Source organism: Sinocyclocheilus grahami, unplaced genomic scaffold (assembly GCF_001515645.1).
Source record: "Sinocyclocheilus grahami isolate Dianchi unplaced genomic scaffold, SAMN03320097.WGS_v1.1 scaffold843.1, whole genome shotgun sequence".
In the NCBI taxonomy this organism is placed as follows: Eukaryota; Metazoa; Chordata; class Actinopteri; order Cypriniformes; family Cyprinidae; genus Sinocyclocheilus; species Sinocyclocheilus grahami.
The window spans coordinates 746,307-768,959 of record NW_015506022.1 but is presented as its reverse complement, the minus strand read 5'-3'; the positions used below and the strand labels follow the sequence as shown (position 1 = coordinate 768,959).

At 41.1% G+C, this 22,653-nt stretch overlaps 1 long non-coding RNA gene across 1 annotated transcript; it reads left to right on the top strand.

The window, feature by feature from the left end:
• Positions 1-3,602: 3,602 nt before the first annotated feature.
• LOC107562843 (uncharacterized) lies at positions 3,603-22,439 on the top strand. Its single transcript, XR_001606036.1, has 4 exons — positions 3,603-3,694; positions 8,470-8,560; positions 8,662-8,762; positions 22,372-22,439. It is a non-coding gene; the product is annotated as an uncharacterized lncRNA (long non-coding RNA).
• The last annotated feature ends 214 nt before the right edge of the window (positions 22,440-22,653 follow it).

Sequence of the window (22,653 nt, the reverse complement as noted above, 5' to 3'; positions counted from 1 at the left end):
AATTGCATCATCAACCACTTCACACTTTCTCAGCAAGACGCCAACCATTCCTCCTGAACCCGAGGTCAGTTCCCGAAACGACTGTTAGATAAACTACAGAACTGATGGGCTGACCGAGTTCACCTCAGCTGTGATGGTCAGGAACATTTTCTCCTTTTTCATGAAGTTTCTCCACTTCATGAAAGCGAATAAATTTCCCTCCAGTACTTCAACCGCAAGGTGCCTTTATTCCTTTAGTCTCTGTGGTGTGTGCAAATGCGCTGTGTAACAGAATTGTGCTTCTGATCTTCTCGTATTGATCGCATTTAGAGAATTCGCAGAGGGAGAGAAAAGGAATCAATTTTGAGCCAACAGCAAGGAATAAACAATAACTCCCAGTTCTCTTCTGTCTGCTCCAGTCTAATGTCTTCTGACAGACACCAAATACCGGGAATAAAATATGCTGGGTTGAAAGTGTAGCCGGCTGTCTAATGTGAATATGTCGGTTCTATTTGTCGGGCTTAAAGAGCTTTAACTGACATAGGTGAGAGCTGGCGTTCTCGGTATTGCGCGTGGTCATCCGTGCTTTAGCGTGCTAACTGATGCTAATGGTTTGTGACGCGGCCCATCAGAATTATCTGAAGCGAGCGCCGTGAACGCGTTCTGAAACGATTCGATTTTTCTACTGGGCTGGAAAATGTTCTGGTTTTCCTGCCTTTCGCTGCAGGCTTGTAACACCTCTGATGGTCTGCGCTGTGTTGTTGTGGTTTTTGGGGAGCCTGTGGACGCTGTGTGGAACAATGTGCCAGAACACCAGTCATCTAAACTGCTGTCGTGTTTTATTAATGCTCAACTCCCCGTGGATCAGACTGTGGCGGGTCGGTCCAGCTGAGGTCACACGGCAGTGGTCAGGACAGGATTAGATGCTCTGACGGATCTTCAGCGGTTTGGGGACTCAATCCCTGGTGTGGTTCTGCTGTAAATCTCATAATAGTACAGAAGCTGGTGTTTTTTTAAAGACTGTGGATATTGTATTTTCATCCAGGAACACACGGGCTCCCTGCTGAAGAGACGAGCGCAGCTGGTGAGCAGCATGTTGGGTTTTGGATGCTGGTCTCAGCATGCGTTTCTGCCAGTGTTTGGGAAGCTACTTTGAAACTTTAACTTTCCGAACTACAAGCTTCTCAAAATGTTACACTACAGTCAACTGTACAATATTAGCCTTTCAGTAGATCCACACATGCAGACATTTGAGTGTTTGAAATCTATCTATCTATCTATCTATCTATCTATCTATCTACCACCTGACAATATCTATCTATCTATCTATTGTAACGAATCAGCTCATGGGAAATATGAATAATTAACCATAACTAGTTATAATTAATTATGAATATTTTAGATCCGCTGTAGATATTTAGCTGACCTCTCAGGGTCAACTGTCTTGTCAATTCTAAGAACGTTAATTTCCTGGTTAAGGGAAATAACTTTCTTACTGTACAATTCTACAAAAGCTTGTAGCATAAATCTGCATGATTAAGTGACTCCAGTTATGAGCAAACAATGAACCACGTCAAGTGTGATACAAGTAAGGTTTTATTAACTACATAAACACTTAAACTAGTCTAACATACTACATAAACACATAAACTGGTCTAACATCCTACATAAAATGGTCTAACATACACATACACACACACATACAGTTGGTATAGGAAAGGGTTAAAGCTTAACTCAGTACAGAAAAGAGACGTAGCCGGCTGTCTAATGTGAATATGTCGGTTCTATTTGTCGGGCTTAAAGAGCTTTAACTGACATAGGTGAGAGCTGGCGTTCTCGGTATTGCGCGTGGTCATCCGTGCTTTAGCGTGCTAACTGATGCTAATGGTTTGTGACGCGGCCCATCAGAATTATCTGAAGCGAGCGCCGTGAACGCGTTCTGAAACGATTCGATTTTTCTACTGGGCTGGAAAATGTTCTGGTTTTCCTGCCTTTCGCTGCAGGCTTGTAACACCTCTGATGGTCTGCGCTGTGTTGTTGTGGTTTTTGGGGAGCCTGTGGACGCTGTGTGGAACAATGTGCCAGAACACCAGTCATCTAAACTGCTGTCGTGTTTTATTAATGCTCAACTCCCCGTGGATCAGACTGTGGCGGGTCGGTCCAGCTGAGGTCACACGGCAGTGGTCAGGACAGGATTAGATGCTCTGACGGATCTTCAGCGGTTTGGGGACTCAATCCCTGGTGTGGTTCTGCTGTAAATCTCATAATAGTACAGAAGCTGGTGTTTTTTTAAAGACTGTGGATATTGTATTTTCATCCAGGAACACACGGGCTCCCTGCTGAAGAGACGAGCGCAGCTGGTGAGCAGCATGTTGGGTTTTGGATGCTGGTCTCAGCATGCGTTTCTGCCAGTGTTTGGGAAGCTACTTTGAAACTTTAACTTTCCGAACTACAAGCTTCTCAAAATGTTACACTACAGTCAACCAGTCAACTGTAGCCTTTCAGTAGATCCACACATGCAGACATTTGAGTGTTTGAAATCTATCTATCTATCTATCTATCTATCTATCTATCTATCTATCTATCACCTGACAATATCTATCTATCTATCTATCTATCTATCTATCTATCACCTGACAATATCTATCTATCTATCTATCTATCTATCTATCTATCTATCTAGTCTGTCTGTCTGTCTGTCTGTCTGTCTAGGTGATATGGCAAAACAACCCTCATTGTATTCTAGAATGTTTGACAGATGCAAGATATGTATTTATTTGTTTGTTTGTTTGTTTGCATTTAACTACTTGAAATGCAACTACAACATGATTCAAGTAACATTTTCTTTATTAACCATCTGGTTAAAGAACGTTTTATTCCAGGTGCAGCACACTTTAACATGGTGTAAAAGTAAAACAAATAAAATTGTTAAATATATTTGCTGAAAATATGTATGAAATATGAAGGCACATATTGTACAAACTTGTCTTAAACATATCCTATAATATATTTTCAGAATGGTAAAAATGAACCTCTAAATGTCAAGGCTATTCAAATTAAAAATGACTAAAATTATAACACCAGTAGACTTGTTATTAACATTAAATATCGTGTTTAAAAATAAATCAAATTAAATAAAAAAACAGCAGCTTTCAGCCTGTAAGCATCATGCAAACATGAAATATCAGACATACAGTAGTGGTTCTTTTCAGGTTTTTCATTCCATTGCACTAATTTTCCATTGTTTTTCTGTAAATGTGTTTGATGAACATGTTTGACATTTGCGTTGGAGTCTTATGCAGCGTCTCATGTTTGAAACGGCATTCTAAAAATATGGCGCTCAAGTTAAAAGAAGTTCAACTGAAGTCTCATAACCTTGTGTTTTTTCCCCATTCCACCGCCATCATTGTCAACGAAAAAATTTATTCTGTTCTGTTACGTTACGGTCCTTCATAGAGCGCGCTCTCATCGTGAGTAATTTATCGCGTGTGCCGTCATGCGAATTAAAAAAAAACTAATTGTGGCAAAACATTAAATTCAGTTTTTTATTCCAATTTGTATACACTTCAGCAGTGTGTCAGAAAGTAATCTTCAGGTCTTCCATGTTTCTTCTTCCCAGTTTAAAGGTCAGGCGAATCTCCACGTCTTTGAGGACTGGTGTGGCTCCTCAGTCGCTCAGCTCAGGAAGAACCTGCATTTTCCTCTCTACCCCCATGTGAGTATCAACAGAAACACAATCACCTTCTGCTCCAAAATCTGAGACTACTTCTATTTAGCATTTTATTGGCATATCATATTATTAGCATAACAATTTCAGAACGCATTATTATTTGGTTTGCTGACAGCAGCACTCAAGTTGACATGGACAAAACCTCATGATCACGTTCTCCAGAAATGATCTGAAGAACATCTCGTGCTTTAATGGAAGAAATCCCAAACGTCCAGGTTTACATGAAGGTCTCAGACGTTTGGTCAGTTGGATGTGTCTGTTTGTTATTTTCTTGAGAGTGTGTGCATGTCTGTGCTTCTCTGTGTCTTTCATAATTCAAAACTCCCACAGACTAGATCTCACGTTCTTGTATTCTCGGGTGATGTAGAGATGAAATTGGTTTATCTATTGTCCTGGAGCAGCTATAACTCAGACTCCCGTCTCGAGAGACGTGTGTGCTCTGCTCACATAAACATCAGGAGTTTGTAGGGAAAAATAGTGGAAGATGATGTCCTGCTTATATACTGAAAATTGTGCGTAATTATGTTTTCTGAGATAATTAATAGCAAAACTGGTGTGGATTTACTGATGTGCAGTGCTTTGGGATATTAAAAATGAATCTTTAATTCAAATCTTGAAACAGTTTGGACTCTTTTTGATTGGCCCCGTGGCCGGTTTTTACTGCAGGAAGCTTTAAAGAGGACAATTTGTTTTTAGATGAGCGAGTTAATTATTAATATAAACACATGAATTACTGAATATCTGTTTAGCTTGTATGATTTATGAGATGGAGGATACTGTTATGATGGAGTTGAGCTAAATGGAAAGACAAATAGTGAAATCTGGAATTATAATTATGACAATCTTGTATAAAAAATTTATAAAATTCAGATGTGAGTTATTGGTACGGTAAACTTTAGTAGGGATATTCGAGCGTGTTGTTTTGGTTTGATGACAGCTGTCGTGCTGATATGAGAAAAACATAATTGAGTTTTAGAGTAATGTGACAGCGCTGTGTTTGGTTAGATTAAAACACAAGCCCACGTCTTTCACAACAGTGGCCGTAAATTTGCATGGGGAGCCCAGTGAAGCGTAACTGAAACGGTGGAAAGTAAATATTAGCAGAAAGACGAGTAAACAAGCAGCTATGTGATCGTTGGGAGGAATGTGCTCTTTAGAAGAACTTGGTGTGTTACACTCAGTTGGACGAAATGAGAAATTAATTTGTGTATTGTAAAATAAATATAAGTAAAATATATGAGTTTATTGTTGGCTTAAAAATTATAAGATTATATATTATAGTTTTGATAATGAATTATGAATTATTTGGATTTATTATTATCATTATTATTGTTGTTAATGCATTACATTTATTTTGGAGTCACCACAAAAGTTATTTATTTATCGCCCATGGAAATCATTTATTATTATTATTATTATTATTATTTCATTACTTTTTATTTTGGTGTCACCATGGAAATCATTTATTATTATTATTATTATTTATTATTTGGTGTCACCATGAAAATATTTTATTTATTTATGTATTTATTTATTAATTCAATTATTCATTAATTTGCCATATTTGCCATTGAGCTGTGCTCACTTTGTCTTTTTTCATTATGTAAAGTTTACTTTGTAAAATGTTTAAATGGTCTTGCCCCTATGCACTTATGTAAATTTTTTGAGAGATTGTAGGGGATCAGTAGATCCACTAGAGCGGCTTCTAGTGGAAACTGTAAAGTTATACATTGCAAAACATAATTTGCTCAGACTGTTCTCTCAGAGAAAGGTGTAAACTTGTAGTCTTGTTTAGTGTACTTATATTATAAATTGGTGTACTACTGTCAGACTTGTGTTGTGTTGTGTTTTCCTCCCCCAGGTTCTCCCTCGTGTTTCCTTATGCCCATATTTGGTTCTTCCTGTTTCCTGTTCCTATTATGTTTCATTAGTTCCAGGTGTTTCTCGTCATGTCTTGTGTATTAAAAGTGTTTCCGGTTCGTTGTTCTTGGTCTGGTATTGTTTGTGTCAACCTCCTCTGCTACATGTGTTTTCCTGGTTTCCTTGATGTTATTAAAGTCTCCTTGTTGATGTACTCCACATCTCCTCGTTCCTCGCTCCACGCTCACTCACAGTAATGATCGTGACAGAATACCGGACCAAAACAGAAACAGTAAGCGGCGCCCCTTCTCAAGCCCGACGGCCGCGGCTCCCGCAAGCTTGCCGGCCGCAGCTGACCCAAGCCCGCTAGCCGCCCTATTCACCTGTAACCAAAAGAGGTGGATGAGGAGAAAAAGATGGCTCACGGTCCTCTTCCTTGCCCGAGAGCGCCCCCCAGAGCTCGCTCCAGTCGGCTCCAGCCCCTGAGTTCACTCCAGTATCAGCTTTATCCCCTGACCAAAGTCGAGAGATGGCTCTAGTCCCAGACCAGCGTCAAGATAGGGCTGCAGTACCCTCGTTTAGCCCACGGAGGACTCCTGTCTCCGAGTTTAGCCCAGAGAGGGCTCCAGTCCCCATGTCCAGCCCAAGGATGGCTCCAGTCCCCACGTCCAGCCCAAGGAGGGCTCCAGTCCCCACGTCAAGCCCAGGGAGGGCCACAGTTCCCAAGTTAGGCCTACGGAGGGCCTCTAAAGACTACATTCTCCCCAAGGATTTTTTTTTGGGGGGGAGGGGGTAGTAGGGGTCCATCCGTGGAGGCCGGGCCCAGTGCCGAGGCCAGGCTCCCCAAGCTCCCTGTTCCGCCATGGCCTCCTGAACTGTCTGCTCCGCCATGGCTTCCTAGTCTGCCTGTTCAGCCATGGCCTCCTGAACTGCCTGCTCCGCCATGGCGCCCCGAACTGCCGGATCCGCCAGGCGTCCTGGAATGGGTACCGCTCTGGAGGCCTGCTGTCCCGTGTCTGTCCTGAGGGGCCTCCAGAGCGCCCACCCCCCCTCCCCGTTGGATGTTGTGTCCTTCCTGGAGGGGGGAGTAATGTCAAAATTGTGTTCCCGTTGTGTTGTGTTTTCCTCCCCCAAGTTCTCCCTCGTGTTTCCTTATGCCCATATTTGGTTCTTCCTCTTTCCTGTTCCTATTATGTTTCATTAGTTCCAGGTGTCATGTCTTGTGTATTTAAAGTGTTTCCGGTCCGTTGTTCTCGGTCCGGTATTGTTTATGTCAACCTCCTCTGCTACGTGTTTTTTCCTGGTTTCCTTGATGTTATTAAAGTCTCCTTGTTGATGTACTCCACGTCTCTTTGTTCCTCGCTCCGCGCTCCCTTACAGTAGCGATCGTGACAACTACTTGTTGTTTTTTGTAACTGTAATTTATAAAAGCCCTCCTAGGGACAAGTGTTGCAAATTGGCTTCGGCTGCAAGCACTATGGTACATGCATGGGATGACTGTTATTTCAGTTTCATCTATGTTTATTGTATCTGTCCCTAACAATTAAAACATTAAATAAAATAATTACAATATTTTTAAATGTATTTTTTTTTTTTTCATTACTTTTATTTTGCTATGACATGACCATGGCACAATTCTGATGTCATTTAACTCACCCATTTTTTCGGTGAAGTATTCCTTTGATTTATGGCAAACTGCAGTTTTTGTTTATTATTATAGGGTTTTGGAAGGTATGTTTGCAAACCTCCAGCGTTCTCTCCTCATGTGGGTGGTTGAATTTAATTGAAAGCCCCAAAAGGTTGTAATGGGTGGAATTATACAGTTGGCTTTTCCTGCTCTGTCTTTGTGAATTATGTTTAGTTCAGACCACCTACACAGTCATCCCACCTCCTCAACTTTACTTTGTCATGTATTTATATATTTCATTTTTGGTTCTTTTTTGGCAGGCCTGTTTTTATAGATCACAGATCAAGATGTCTGACAGAACTCACCCCAAATTAAAAGCATGTACAGCCAATACTGTGAAAATACTTACTCTGTTCCGGAAAGCCTTCTCTCTGTTCCTCCGCTTCTTTATCTCCGTCTGTCTTTCCCTGTGATTTTTGTAAACAGATGACAGATATCTGAGATTCTGGTCTCACACACATTGTTATGTGTGTCTGTTTAGCATTTATGGCAGGGTGAGATTGGACAGACAGAGCAGGAACGGCTTCAGAACTCACAGAGGTGTTTTATTTGAAATAAAATGAGCCCCATTATGTCTCAGTGATTGATTTTTATAAGATATAAGACTTTTATAACAATTTTATGACAATCACATTAAAACTGACTTGAAAACTTTTTATGTCTTCATTATTCATAGTTGCTTTTTTATTATAAATTTGTGAAAATCTAAACATAGTGGAATAAATAAATGTGTTTTTTTTTTATTAATTAATTAATTAATTTATTTATTGTGTGTGTGTGTGTGTGAGTGTGAAATTATTTTGTTATTTTTGTTTTACTCATTATAGTTGTCTCTCTGGCATAATCTCCAACACAACCATCAATTTTATGCCTATTAATGATTTTTTAAACGTTAATTAACATGTTTAATAAGGTGGCAACAGTGTCAGCAAAAGATAAAATATTAAATCTGAAAATATGTGATGTGTGAAGAAAACAAAGTAAATATCATTTCGCAACAAAATATTTTGTGTCACTTCCAACCAAGCTGTGATTTTGTCAAATTATGCTAAATGTGTGTGAAACAACACAAAATATTAGCTTTAGCAAGGCTAAATTATTCCAGAGATGTTTAAAAAGTAAAAAAGTACTGTATTTTAGCACACCTACCGTGTCTGTCTTTGCTCATCCCCACCACATACTAATTTCATAATCATGCGTTTTATCTCTCCAGACGAGAACTGCTGTGAAGAAGTTGGCCGTGGCTCCAAAATGGAAGAACTATGGCCTGAGAATATTTGGATATATTCTACCTTACAAAGATGGTAAATGCTTGTTTATATTAACAAGGTGCAAATGGGTGCAAACCCTCACATTCACACACATACATGTTATCAAAGAATAAGAAAGTATATTCTATATGCAGGTGATTTTCAGTTTGCGGTTTCTTCCGATGATAACTCAGAGTTCTGGTTGAGTTCAGATGACAGTCCTCTCAACGCCCGTCTGCTGGCCTACGTGGGAAAGGTAAGTGATTTCATATTATCATTATATTAGTTAACGAAAACTAATACAATGAAACATTTACTTTTATAAAATATTTATATATATATATATATAATGTAAGTAAAATACTTAAATATATTTAGTATGTTATGTAGTTTATATTACTTGCCCATGAACCTGTATTCAATTTTATAGGTTTTAAAGAATAAATATCATTCAGCACTCCTTTCATTAGTCACTGAATAACAGATTCCAGAGTCACTGTGGGCAGCGGCGTTTATTTCCTCAAATGGAGGACCTTGCTGTTACTGCATGGTGGATTTCATTTAGATTTATTCCCCAGAGGTCTCAGTACTTAGAAGTGAAGATTTGTATGATGTGAGGGAGCATTGGCTTTGTAAAACACAATTAGCGCCTCAGCCAGAAGCCTGTGAGAGTGCACAGGGAATGTGCGGTTTACTGGCGTATCGATTACGTCTGGCTCAGACAGGGCTTGGCGCTCACGCTCGCCAGCCAAGGACTCGATACCCTGTCACAGAGACGTCTGATCGATTGAAACGCCAAGGCTTGGAGGCGTCTCTTCGTCTAAGAAAAGAATTGCAGCCTGTCCGGAATTCCGAGCGACTCCTTACGGAAGTGACAGACCTTTTCCAGTCACCTGTAGATGGGGAAATCCATCCAAGCTGGAGAAACAGAGAAACTCGTTGTATCTGTTTCCGTAAATATAGATGCTCAAATGTTTCGAGATTCGTCTGAAGGTTCATTTAGCAAAGATTCATTTCAATTTTGATGCGACGACTTGACAAATAGGGAATGAAGTGGCAGCAAAAGAGCTGAGAGGGAAGATAGACACGAAGAAGAAAGAGCAATATCTTGCTTCAGTATAATAGAGGTGTGACTCCATTGCTCCCGTACCCCCTTTCCATTTATTCAAGATTCCAGGGTCGAAGATAGACGAAATGAGTTTCTTCAATGTAATTCTGTGTTTGGGGAATGTTCACATGGCTCAAAAATAGACAGAAGAGCATAAAGGAGAGAGGAGCAGTGGGGTAATGCCAACAGAAATACCTCAGGCTCCTCTGAAAGATGAAAAATACAGCTGCCAGGTTATGCAAGGGATAGTTCACTCAAAAATAAAATTTTGCTATCATTTACACTTTATTGTTCCAATCCTGTATGACTTTCTTTACTTTCAACGGTACAAAAAAATATACCGTGTCCAAGATGATAAATATCTTACATTGAAAAAGACGCAGAGGGGCTGTCAGTCTCCAGAAATGACAAAAACGGCTCCAGAAGTGCCACTATCACTATATTCCAAGTCTTCTGAGAGTGAACAAAAGCTTTGTGTGAGAAAGAGACTGACCTTTGAATAATTTGTTAAAAATCCACCTCGCTGAGACCATGTCACGCCGCAACATACGATAAATGGTACGTTTTCCACAATTTTGTCCTCTTAACATGGAAAAGATACGTTTATTGTGTGTCGCGACTTGTCTTGTTAGGACACGTTTTAGCGAGGGGAAGATTCTTTGAACCAGCCGCCATGGCGATGCACAAAAAGCAACAGTTGACTCTATTTTGGAACATACAAATTGCTTTTCTAGAGTCATATTACATTGTGTCTGGTTCACGAAGAAGAAAGAGCAATATCTTGCTTCAGTATAATAGAGGTGTGACTCCATTGCTCCCGTACCCCCTTTCCATTTATTCAAGATTCCAGGGTCGAAGATAGACGAAATGAGTTTCTTCAATGTAATTCTGTGTTTGGGGAATGTTCACATGGCTCAAAAATAGACAGAAGAGCATAAAGGAGAGAGGAGCAGTGGGGTAATGCCAACAAAAATACCTCAGGCTCCTCTGAAAGATGAAAAATACAGCTGCCAGGTTATGCAAGGGATAGTTCACTCAAAAATAAAATTTTGCTATCATTTACACTTTATTGCTCCAATCCTGTATGACTTTCTTTACTTTCAACGGTACAAAAAAATATACCGTGTCCAAGATGATAAATATCTTACATTGAAAAAGACGCAGAGGGGCTGTCAGTCTCCAGAAATGACAAAAACGGCTCCAGAAGTGCCACTATCACTATATTCCAAGTCTTCTGAGAGTGAACAAAAGCTTTGTGTGAGAAAGAGACTGACCTTTGAATAATTTGTTAAAAATCCACCTCGCTGAGACCATGTCACGCCGCAACATACGATAAATGGTACGTTTTCCACAATTTTGTCCTCTTAACATGGAAAAGATACGTTTATTGTGTGTCGCGACTTGTCTTGTTAGGACACGTTTTAGCGAGGGGAAGATTCTTTGAACCAGCCGCCATGGCGATGCACAAAAAGCAACAGTTGACTCTATTTTGGAACATACAAATTGCTTTTCTAGAGTCATATTACATTGTGTCTGGTTAGGAAACATGATAAAACTACATCTTTACAAACAATTGAATATAATGCACCATGGCAAGCAGTGTTAGGGAAAGTTACTTTTAAAAGTAATGCATTACAATATTGCATTACTCCATAAAAAGTAACAAATAGTTTTGTGTTAGTAACTAATAGTTTTGTGTTACTTTTTGGGGCTCTTTCACACCAAAAGTGGAATGAATAAGCCTCAGGCTGACGGTAGTGCCTCTGCACTTACTCCCAATTTCTCTTAACATGGGGATAAGAGAGGTGTCAGTGAATAATTCAGAAAACAAAGTAACTTAAGTTAACTCAGATATTTGGATATAAATGTAAAAGTAATGTGTTACTTTATTAGTTACTTGAAAAAGTAATCTGATTACGTTACTTGTAATGCATTACACCCAACACTGATGGCAACAACGACAACAACAGCATTGGTTCATCTGTCTTGTGATTGATTGTTGCTTGATGTGTCATATTTCAATATATAAACATTTTCACAAGTATTTTTCCTCTTAACATAGAAAACATGGATTAACATGAAAAAGATATATTTATTGCGTGTTGCCGGCACATCTGGTTAGAAGGAGGGGAGAAATTTTTCTAACTAGCTGTGATGACGAAACGCAACAAGCGTTTGTAAATCATTGAGGTAAATCAATGTACCTTGATTTGGCTATGATTTGTGATTGATTTTGTTGCGTTTTGTACCTGTCGCATCTGGTGTGAACAGACATATTGATTGTCACCAGAGTTATATCGCATCGTATTTGGTTAGGAAATGGTGTAAAACTACTAATCTTTACGAACATTTCACGATAAGTTGCTTGTCTTATGATTGATTTTTGCTTGATGCGACATATTTGAATGTAGTAAACATGGCCTATGGGAACATTTTAATTTTTCGCAATTATAACTCGAGCAAGTTTTCAAGTTCTGATTATAACGTTAGCTACTAAGACAACGAACAGCAGCATTTTCATTGTTTTCATCTATACAGTGAAATTTAATGAAGTCCAAACATTCTTCAAAATACCTTATTTTGTGTACCGCATAAGAAAGAACATCATGCAGGTTTAGAATGACACAAGGGAGTGAAGGTCTTCCAGAATTAATTTTTTTTTGGTGAACTATCCCTTTAAGAGTTTCACCCGATGGACAATAAAACAAGCATACAAAATCCCATAGACATACACTGAAAGGATGACTCCATCCATATCTGGAGACTACGAGTGGACTCTTTTGACTCATAACACATAAAACACCCTGAATACCCGATTATAAACTACACAACAATGCCCTGTAGCCAAAAAAAATTTCCATAAGCACCATTCACATTTTTCCCTTTAGCAGGTGGATGTTCTGTGGAGCTCATGCAGAAAATGAGTCATCAGTGTAAATATAAATCTTCTAGCTGTAAAGCATTATGGGTATCCCTCCCAGTTTTGAATGGAAACGGTACTAGAGTGGAATAATCATGTGTGTCCATCTCATTTTTAATGTTCTTATGTCTCCTTTGATGCATCTTTTCATTTGCAAAACATCTGTGAAAAGAAGTGTGCATAATTGTATTGAATGTGCACTTGTAGTGTACTTCAGATCTTAAAAGTCTGTTTTTAAGAAACTACTTTCAGATCATTTTAATGAAAAAGGCAATTTGAGTGTACTTATAGAGTTCAGTTTTTAACAGTTTCTTAACCCACTTGAGTAGATTTTGAAAAAGAGCATGTTGTGATAATGTCAAATTAAACATTTTACTGTAAAGAACATTTTAAATCATGTTTTAATCATTTTTGTTGTACTTTAAAGAAGTATAATTATTTTGACATGTTAAAGGGATAGTTCACCCAAAAATGAAAATTATGTCATTAATTACTCACCCTCGTGTCATTCCAAACCCATAAGACCTTCTTTCATCTTCGGAACACAAATTAAGATATTTTTGTTGCATTCCGAGAGCTCTCTGACCCTCCATAGACAGCAAGGAACCTATTTTCCTACAGCAAGGACATTTTGAAGAGTATCACATACGTAAACACGCAGCCAGATCATTTCCATAATGACCAGCGCAGTCTACCAAGTGCAGCGCAAATTAGTGCCTGCTTTAAGACATTTTTTTGGGGCGTTGAATAATGGCACAAATATCAGTAATTTGACGAGCACAAACATTAGTAAATCGCGTTGCGTGATTCATTTTAATACTCTCCTCCCATAAATTTTGCGTCTGAAAGGGAAACTCCTACAAATGCATATTCAAAAAGGTCAGGCGCAAAAATAACTGTGTCCACGCCTTTTCAGCGCTAATTTTTCACTGTGCGTCTTTAGTAAATCCAGACAGGACTATTTTAACGCCAAAAGACGGTTTGCGCTTGCGCAAGCTGTTAGTAAATCTGGCCCTATAGCACCTGTAAAGTACTTGATTATAATTTGAGCAGTAGTGTGTTATACAGTATTACATTTAAAATTAATATGTATTTTAAATGTACTAAATTGCAAGTTCATCATTACAAATATATTTAAATACATGACCAGTGTTGCGGGCAACACATTACAAGTAACGTCTCGGTTACGTATGTAACCCTGGGAACGGAGATGTTACGTCGACTGACGTTAGGGGTCTCACTCGGGAGCCCAATCATCTCTGAGATTTAGAAGAAAGGGCCAATGAGAATTGGTGAGTGGAATTTGCATGCCAAGCCACTCCCCCGTACATACGAGTATATAAGATGGCGGCGTGCATCCACTCATTCAGGTTTGTGCTAAGGAGCCGAGATGCATCCCAGCATTCAGCACAGTTTGAGGTTGTGGCATGACGGATGTAACGTCTCCGTTCCCTCCCTCAGGGAACGAGGGTTACGTACGTAACCGAGACGTTCCCTTTCAGTCAGTCACATTCGATGTTACATTGACCGACGTTAGGGGTCCCTATGGAAAATGCCACAACCCGAACCGTGTTACGTAATTTGCGAATGCAAATGTTGACAGGCAAGCATGGAGGGGGACAGCCTCCGCTCCAACTTTTCCTGCAGGAAGGAAAGCACCACACCACAACAGAGCAGCTCTGAGGGTCCTCTCAGCAGGAGGAACACCACTCAACGAATAGACCCCACTTCAATGCATAGGCCTGCCTCGTAGAGGGGGCTCTAGCTTGAGTGATAGAATCTATCACGGCCTGAGAAATGTCAGGGAGGTCTACCACGTCCCATTCAGAAGCCAGATGTGCAGGTTCCATAGATCGGGTCATGGGTGCCAGATCGTGGAAAGAAGGTCCTTCCTCAGGGGAACCCTCCAGGGAGGGGCTGTCGCAAGAAGCATGAGGTCGGCAAACCAGGTGCCGGTGGGCCAAAACGGCGCAAGCAACAGGACCTGCTCCTCGTCCTCCCTGATCCTGCACAGGGTCTGTGCAAGGAGGCTCACTGGGGGGAAGGCATACTTGTGTAAACCCTGGGGCGAGCGCATCCGTGCATAGGGGAGCCTCGGTCAGGGAACAAAACAGTCGGCAGTGGGAGGACTCTTGGGAAGTGAACAGGTCCACCTGGGCTTCCTCGAATCGACTCCAATTAAGCTGAACCACCTGAGGATGGAGACTCCATTCTCCGGGGGGGGGGGGGGGGGGGGGGGGGGGGGGGTAAGCTGTCGTGAGAGCGCATCCGCTGCACGATTGAGCTCTCCCAGAACATGAACGGCACGCAGCGATTTGAGCCGAGTCTGACTCCAGAGGAGGAGATGGCGGGCGAGTTGCAACATGCAATGGGAGCGTACACCACCAGTTCATATATGCCATTGTCACTGTGTTGTCCATCCAGACAAGTACATGCTTGCCCTGCAGCAATGGTCAAAACCGGTGAAGAGCAAGCAGCACTGCTAGCAACTCGATGCAATTGATGTGCCACTGCTGTCAAGGTCCTGTCCAGGAGCCCGAAGCTGCATCCCCGTTGCATACGGCACCCCAGCCTGTCTTGGAGGCATCTGTGGTGACAACAACATGCCTCGACACCTGTTCTAAGGGCACCCCTGCCCATAGAAACGCAGGGTCTGACCAAGGACTGAAGAGGCGACAACAACCTTTGGTAATGCCGACCTGGAGAGTGCCACGGCGCCATGCCCATCTCGGGATCCGGCCGTGCAACCAATGCTGAACCAATATGAACCATTGTCTCATATGTAACAGGCCGAGCGGCGTAATTGTGGCTGCAGCTGCCATATGCCCCAGAAGCCTCTGAAATAGTTCTAGAGAAACCGCTGTCTTGCCCCTGAACAAATTCAGGCAGTTCAGCACTGATTGCGCACACTCGTTCGTTGACCGAATCCAGCTCCATACCGAGAAAAGAGATGCTCTGCACAGGGGAGAGCTTGCTCTTCTCCCAGTTGACCCGAAACCCCAGCTGGCTGAGGTGCTGAAACACCAGATCCCTGTGCTTGCACAACAGATCTCGCAAGTGAGCTAATATAAGTCAGTCGTCGAGGTAGTTGAGGATCCGGATGCCCTTCTCCCAAAGTGGGGACAGGGCACCCTCTGCCAGTTTCATAAAAACGCAGGGAGACAGGGACAGCGCGAATCGGAGGACTTTGTACTGATATGCTCAACCCTCAAAGGCAAACCGAAGAAACTCTCTGTGTCAAAGCTAAGTCAAGACATGAAAGTATGTGTCCTTCAGGCCGATAACTGCAAACCAATCCTCGTGTCGAACGCAAGAAAGAATGTGCTTCTGCATCAGCATCTTGAACGGAAGCCTGTGCAGGGATCGGTTCAAGACTCGCAGAGCCAGGATTGGCCGTAACCCACTGCTCTTCTTGGGTATGATGAAATAGGGACTGTAAAAACCCGAATTCATCTCGGCTGGAGGGACAGGCTCTATTGCGTATCTACCGCAATCTCTGCACGCAGGACAGAGGCATCCTTGTCCGTTTGAACAGATGTAAAAAGGACACCCCTGAACCTGGGAGGGTGCCTGGCGAACTGAATTGCATAGCCGAGCCGGACCGTCCGGATAAGCCAGCGAGACAGGCTGGGCAGTGCTAACCACGCCCCCCAGCCCCTGTACAAGTAGAATCAACGGAGCGGTTACCGACGTCCCCGCGGTGAGGCAGCTGTGGGAAGAAAGGTGGCTCAACCCGGGAAGCGTAGTGTCCCGAAGTAGAGACTAGCTGCTGGAAGCAGCACGTACCTGATCCTCCCGTCAGTGGAGTGCAAGGAAGCGCACGTCCTGCAACTCCAAGGTGTTGAGAGGAGAAATCGTGCCCAGAGATGAAGGAACCCCCAGGGGAGGGCCGGGGGCACAGATGTCAATGTCCAATGTCAATCGAGAAAGCGAACTGTTGAGAAAGCAATTGTTGGCGTCACGCATCTGTGCCAGGTTCAGCCAAAGATGACGCTCCTGGACCACCACGGTGGACATCACCTGACCGAGGGACCATGCGGTAACCTTCGTCGCTTGGAGAGCAAAGTCGGTCGCCGTACACAGTTCCTGCATCAACCCCGAGTCAGGACTACCCTCGTGACCCTTTTTCAGTGCCTTCAGTGGCTTGGCCCACAGCACTGTAAGCCTTGGCAGTTCCTCCAGGTGGCGCCGTTTTGTGGGTACACGTGCACCACATCAGCACGCTCCACCTGGGGAACAGCCACTTAACCCCTGGCCGCCCCACCATTGAGTGAGGAGGGAAGAGCCCAAACCAGGCGGTGTACAGGGCTTTCCATGCTTTGGTGAGCTCTTCATGAACCTCCGGGAAAAAAAGCACTGGGGCGGAGCGTAGCTGGGAGTCACGTCCGTAGCCCAGATACCAATCGGCGAGCCTCAAACGCTCAGGAGAAGGTGGAGAGTTCACCTCCAGCCCGATGCTCTTGGCCGTCTGGAGGAGCATGGCCATCAACTCAATCTCGGACTCCGACTGAGTAGCCGCCGCGGCGGGGGGCTGTTTAGCAGAATCTTCAGCTTCCGAAGATGATAGCCCCTCCTCTGATGCAGTGATAGACATCCTATCCTCTTCCAGAGCCCCAAAAGAGACGCTGGGTCTGCCGTGGGATGAACCGGCACCATCTGCCGGGAGCTCAACGGGGCTACACTGAGAGGGACCGGACTTCCGTGGGGGCTGACCCGACGAAGCATTCCTGACCATGATCCTCAGGTCACCCTTGTCCCTAACCAACGCAGCCGCAGAGTCTTTACGACCCACGACCTTAGCGTAGCCATGGACATGTTCTCACAATGTGGGCTCGAGCCATCCACGAAAACCGTCTCGGCATGCTTACGTGACCGTCGTCAGAGGTAAGGGCACTACCGCACCCAGAAGCACACAGTCGGAAAGACATCTTGAAAGACACTCTCGAAGACCGTGCTTGCTGTAGGAAATTGCTCTTTTAGGCTGGTTTGCCCAGGGAAGGACCTGGGCAAACACTTTATCTTATCTGTGCACAACCAGGGCAATCTCTCCGCTGAATGCAAGAGAAGCTGAAGATTCTCAGCAGCCGAGGACTCCGTTTCTTCTTTCTCCTTTTCAGAAGGCAGTGATCACGAAGCGATCGGCTCCGAAGCAAAAATCTGAATGAGTGGATGCATGCTGCCATTTTATATACCAGTATGTACGGGGGAGTGGCTTGGCATGCAAATTCCACTCGTCAATTCTCATTGGCCTTTTCTTCTAAAACTCAGAGGTGATTGGGGCTCCCGAGTGAGACCCCTAACGTCAGTCGACGTAACGTCAAATGTGACTGACTGAAAGGGAACTTGAGTTAGGTAATCAGATTACGTTTTTCAAATAACTAGTAAAGTAATGCATTGCTTTTTAATTTACAGTAAAATACTGAGTTACTTTTTTTCAAATAAGTAATGCCGGTTTTCTAATTTCTTGACTGACAGCTCTCGTGTTGCCATGTTGAAAGAAATCGGGAGTAAGTGCAGAGGCGTTGTGTGCGCTGTGTAAACATGATGCTTACTGTAGTAGGCTACTAGACTAAATGTGAACATGCTTTTACTCATCTCACCTGCGCAAAAACAGATACAGTATTCCTCAAAATAAAAAAACAGTGAAATGCAAACTCAGAATATGACACAAAAAAATAAAAGGCGTCTTTGCTATTATTTTCCTCTAAACCACTAGATGGCAGAAAAACTTGGCATAGCACTTTCCAAAACATCCGCTTTTCAAGATGCTCGTGCAAATGTGACTGATCCTTGACGCGATCGCGAGCAGCAGCGTAAAGTTGATTCTGCGCTTACTTGATCTAATATTTGATGTTTTTTTAAATGTTGTAGATTTAAGTAGCAAATGAGAATCACTAAAATTATTAAATATATTTTGAGACAAAGGTCTTCTTAATGATTTTCAGTTTTGTTTAAGATAATTAAAGCAACATTATTTAAATAATGAAAGAATATGTAAAAGTATGGTATTTTGGGTAAAAAGCGCCCCCGCTGTTGGGGCTAAAGGCACAATTATTAACATGATAATTAATAGAAGGCTGACTTTTCCATTTGTTGACATGACATGGTTAGATTCAGATGGTAAATATCATATAGTATGTTGAGTGTCCATCTTAGAGATAATCACCATGTTTAAAATGAAACCATCATATTTAAAAACATGATATTAATCATGTCATATAATAAAATATAATTTGTTGTTACTACTGTAAATCTATTAAATTATAATGGGATCTGCTTCAATGCTTTCAGAATCTTTACTTTGTAAAATGTTTTTTTTTCTGTATTTTAAAATACAGAAATGTATATATGTATTAACATATTTTAATAACAGTATATGTAATGAACAGTTTTTTTTTATTTATCAAAATAAGCAGAAAATAGTACAAACTTTGCTAAAGTGATTGTTTTTAACAAGTATTAACTTTTAATACATTATTTAAAAACAAAAAAACATTATTTTAGCTAAAGTATTTGTATCAATACTGTGTGCCTTTTACCCCGTGTGTGGAGTAAAAGGCCCACCTTGCCACCTCATACATTTGTAAGATTGTTTTAAACAAAATAAACAACTTGTATGATGTATTTTCACACAAAATATGTTGCTCCATAAATGTTCAATGCAAACGTATATATTCTGTATGCAATCATACACTTTGGGCGCAATGAAAAGCAAATTTTTCTTAGGGTGTAATTTTAGCCCTGTTGTACCCTACTCTTTTAAAAGTGAAGTGTCTTCTTCACAATGAAAGCTGTGATTTGTATTAAACTTAAACACGTTGACTCTAACAAGTGCACTAGCAAGAAGTTTCCACCCAATGTTTTCTCTTACCCTCACATTTTCCTGTAGTCACCTTCAAGTGGAAATATACTGTAGCTTTGGCCTCTGGAGGCAGATGCACAAACACACACACACACAACACATCTTTGTCCTCTAATACATGCGAGAGGCGAGTTGTGTTTGGCAGCGGTGATTAGCATTGGCCGAGTCACACATGTGTTGATGCTGACGGCCGCGCAAGGTGTGCGACAGTAAACTCGTTCCTTTTGGCGAAATGCGGGGCAAGTGTGGGGAATCTGGAGCTCTGCGGGACTTTGTTGGTCAGTGTGTGTGTGTGTGTGTGATGAATGAAAGGAGTCTTTGAGGGCAGCGGGGATCGTGGATGATCCAGGAGGCATTATGATTCATTACATCGATGTGTGATGTGAAGAGAAGCATTGAGAGCGAGAGAGATGCCACACATGACAATTAAAGAGAGGCATGCTGGGATGAACGCTGGAGATTTCATTCTGGATCACTGCTTCAAAAGCACGCATTAGTTACCGAGGTTTGGTGGGCAAATCGCTGCACTCGCCCTGCGGGTCAAGAAAGGGATGTTTTGGATTGTGTTTATAAAAAAAATATTTGCTAGTAAGAAGTGTTATTATTAAAGAGATAGTTCACCCAAAAATTCTGTCATTAATTACTCACCCTCATGTCGTTTCAAACCCGTAAGACCTTCGTTCATCTTCGGAACACAAATCGGTATATATCGGTATCGGTATCGGTAAAATAATCCATGTGATATCAGGGGTTCAACCGTAATTTAAATTTTAACGTAACGTAACGTTTAAATTTTAATTTTAACGTAAATTTTTGTGTGCAAAGAAAAAAAATACTTTATTCAACAATTTGTCTCCTCCCTGCACCCTGGCGCCATTTTGGAGAGTATTCACTGAACGTAAACAGCATCAAAAATATCTTAATTTGTGTTCTGAAGATGAAAGAAGATCTTACAGGTTTGGAACGACATGAGGGTGAGTAATTAATGACAGAATTTTCATTTTGGGGTAAACTAACCCTTTAAGGTTTTTTTGAGGGAACAAAACCTTTCTGAATGTTTTAAAGGGGTCACATCATGAGGAGTCAGTTTGCCCTTAAAAGTCTTCATTGTACTAAAAAAAACTTTGCAAAACTTCTTCCACATGTTTGAGCATTTATTGAAAGCATGATGTGTACCTCCACTCCACCAGTGCATATTTTTAAAAAAAGGTGATGTAGGTGATGTTTGATATATAAATAAATATATACTATATATATAGTATATATTTATAAATTTTTATTTTTTTAAATTATGAAAATATTTTCTGCAGTTCTCCAGCTGTGATCATTTGGCCACTCACACTAGCCTCCTCGCCTTGCTTTAAGATAATATAGACACACTTCCAGGCAGATTTGTAACATTTTTTGTCTCAATTATTGTACTCAATTATTTCCCTGATGGTGGAAATTGTCATTTTCAATGCTTTAGATATTTTCTTACAGCCACTTTCTAATTCGTGAAGCTCAATAATCATTTGCTGCACATCAGAAATATATTCTTTGGATTTACTACTTGTGATGGATGATTACGGGAATTTGGCCTCTGTGTTTCTCATATTTATACAGTAGTCCTGTGAAACAGAAAGCCATGGCTGCATAATTTCATGTTTGTAGTCACTCTGGTGTCCTGAAAATTGTAAACATGACTGGGAATGATATTTTACTCATAAGAATTTCTAGGGATACCAGTAATTGTGGCCATTATTAGAGAAAAACATGTATTTCATAATGTGTTTTTTCCCCCCACTTTTGAAAGATCAAATTGATTAACAATGCAGATTTATTTTCACAGCTTTCTTTGATCATATTTATCAAGGGTGCCAACAATTTTGACCACGATTGTACCACTTGACATTAAATGTTAACTTTTCTTTGAAAAACACACTCTTATGTCATTTACCCAGATATATACCACCCACATTTACACAACTATTTGTTATTCAGAAGCCTCACCTAAACATTCATGGTCAGATAATGAGAAATAAATAAATAAAAATACTAGAACAATTATTATGAGTAAATCGGAAAAAAAGTCTATTATTATCAAATTTAAATGAAAACGGATCATATGAAAGGAATAGTTACTCAAAAATGAATATTTGCTGAAAATCCAAGATGTAGATGAGTTAAGCATTGCATCACTTGCTCACCAATGGATGCCCTGCAGTGAATGGGTGCCGTCAGAATTAGAGTCTAAACAGCTGATAAAAATATCACAATAATCCACAAGTAATCCACACCACTCCAGTCCATCAGTTAACATCTTGTTAAATGACAAGCTGTGTGTTTGTAAGAAACAAATCCATCAAGACGTTTTAACTTTAAACCATACCTTCCAGCCAAAGTACGAGTCCATAATTCATAATAACGCTTCCCTCCAGTGAAAAAGTTCATCCCCTTTTGTCTCTCACATCAGAATCCACCCACATATTTGTTTAGAACATGATCTGTGCATATTTCCCTCCTGATTCGGATGAGATGACATTTTCACTAATCAATATGAATCCGAGGACTCCTATTTTAGCTGGAAGCAATGGTTTGAATTTAAAATGCTTTATTGATGGATTTGCTTCTTGCAAACACGCAGCTTTTTGTTTCACAAGATGATAATTGATGGACTGGAGTGGTGTTGGTTACACGGTGGATAATTGGGATGTTTTTATCAGCTGTTTGGACTCTCGTTCCGACGGCACCCATTCACTGCAATGCTACATTTCTCCAAATCTGTTCCCATGAACAAACAAACTGTTCTTTAAAATCTACATCTTGGATGGCCTGAGGGTGAATACATTTTCAGCAGATTTTCATTTTTGGCGGGTGAACTATTCCTTTAAGTAAGAGAAGTCTCATTTAGTAGATCATATTATGTAAACCAAATTACACATTGATTACAACGTTAATGATCAAGGAATCCTTTGGTTTGTTCTGTGTTTCAGCTGGGATCTGAATGGACCGCACCAGGAGAGTTTACCAAGTTCAGGTCTCAGGTGTCCAAGTCTGTGCAGTAAGTACATACTGTATACACACAGTCACATCTTAGGATGCTTTGAGCGAATTTTATTGCGCTGTGGGAAATTGTATTGTGCAGATTGAGATCATTAATACAGAGATGTGCATGCTGTGTATGTTTGTGTGTATCACTTCCTGTTGTATTGTCCAATCAAGGGCCTCAATTCCTCCTTTGTAAACGAACCTCCCACACTCATGTCTATTGATGC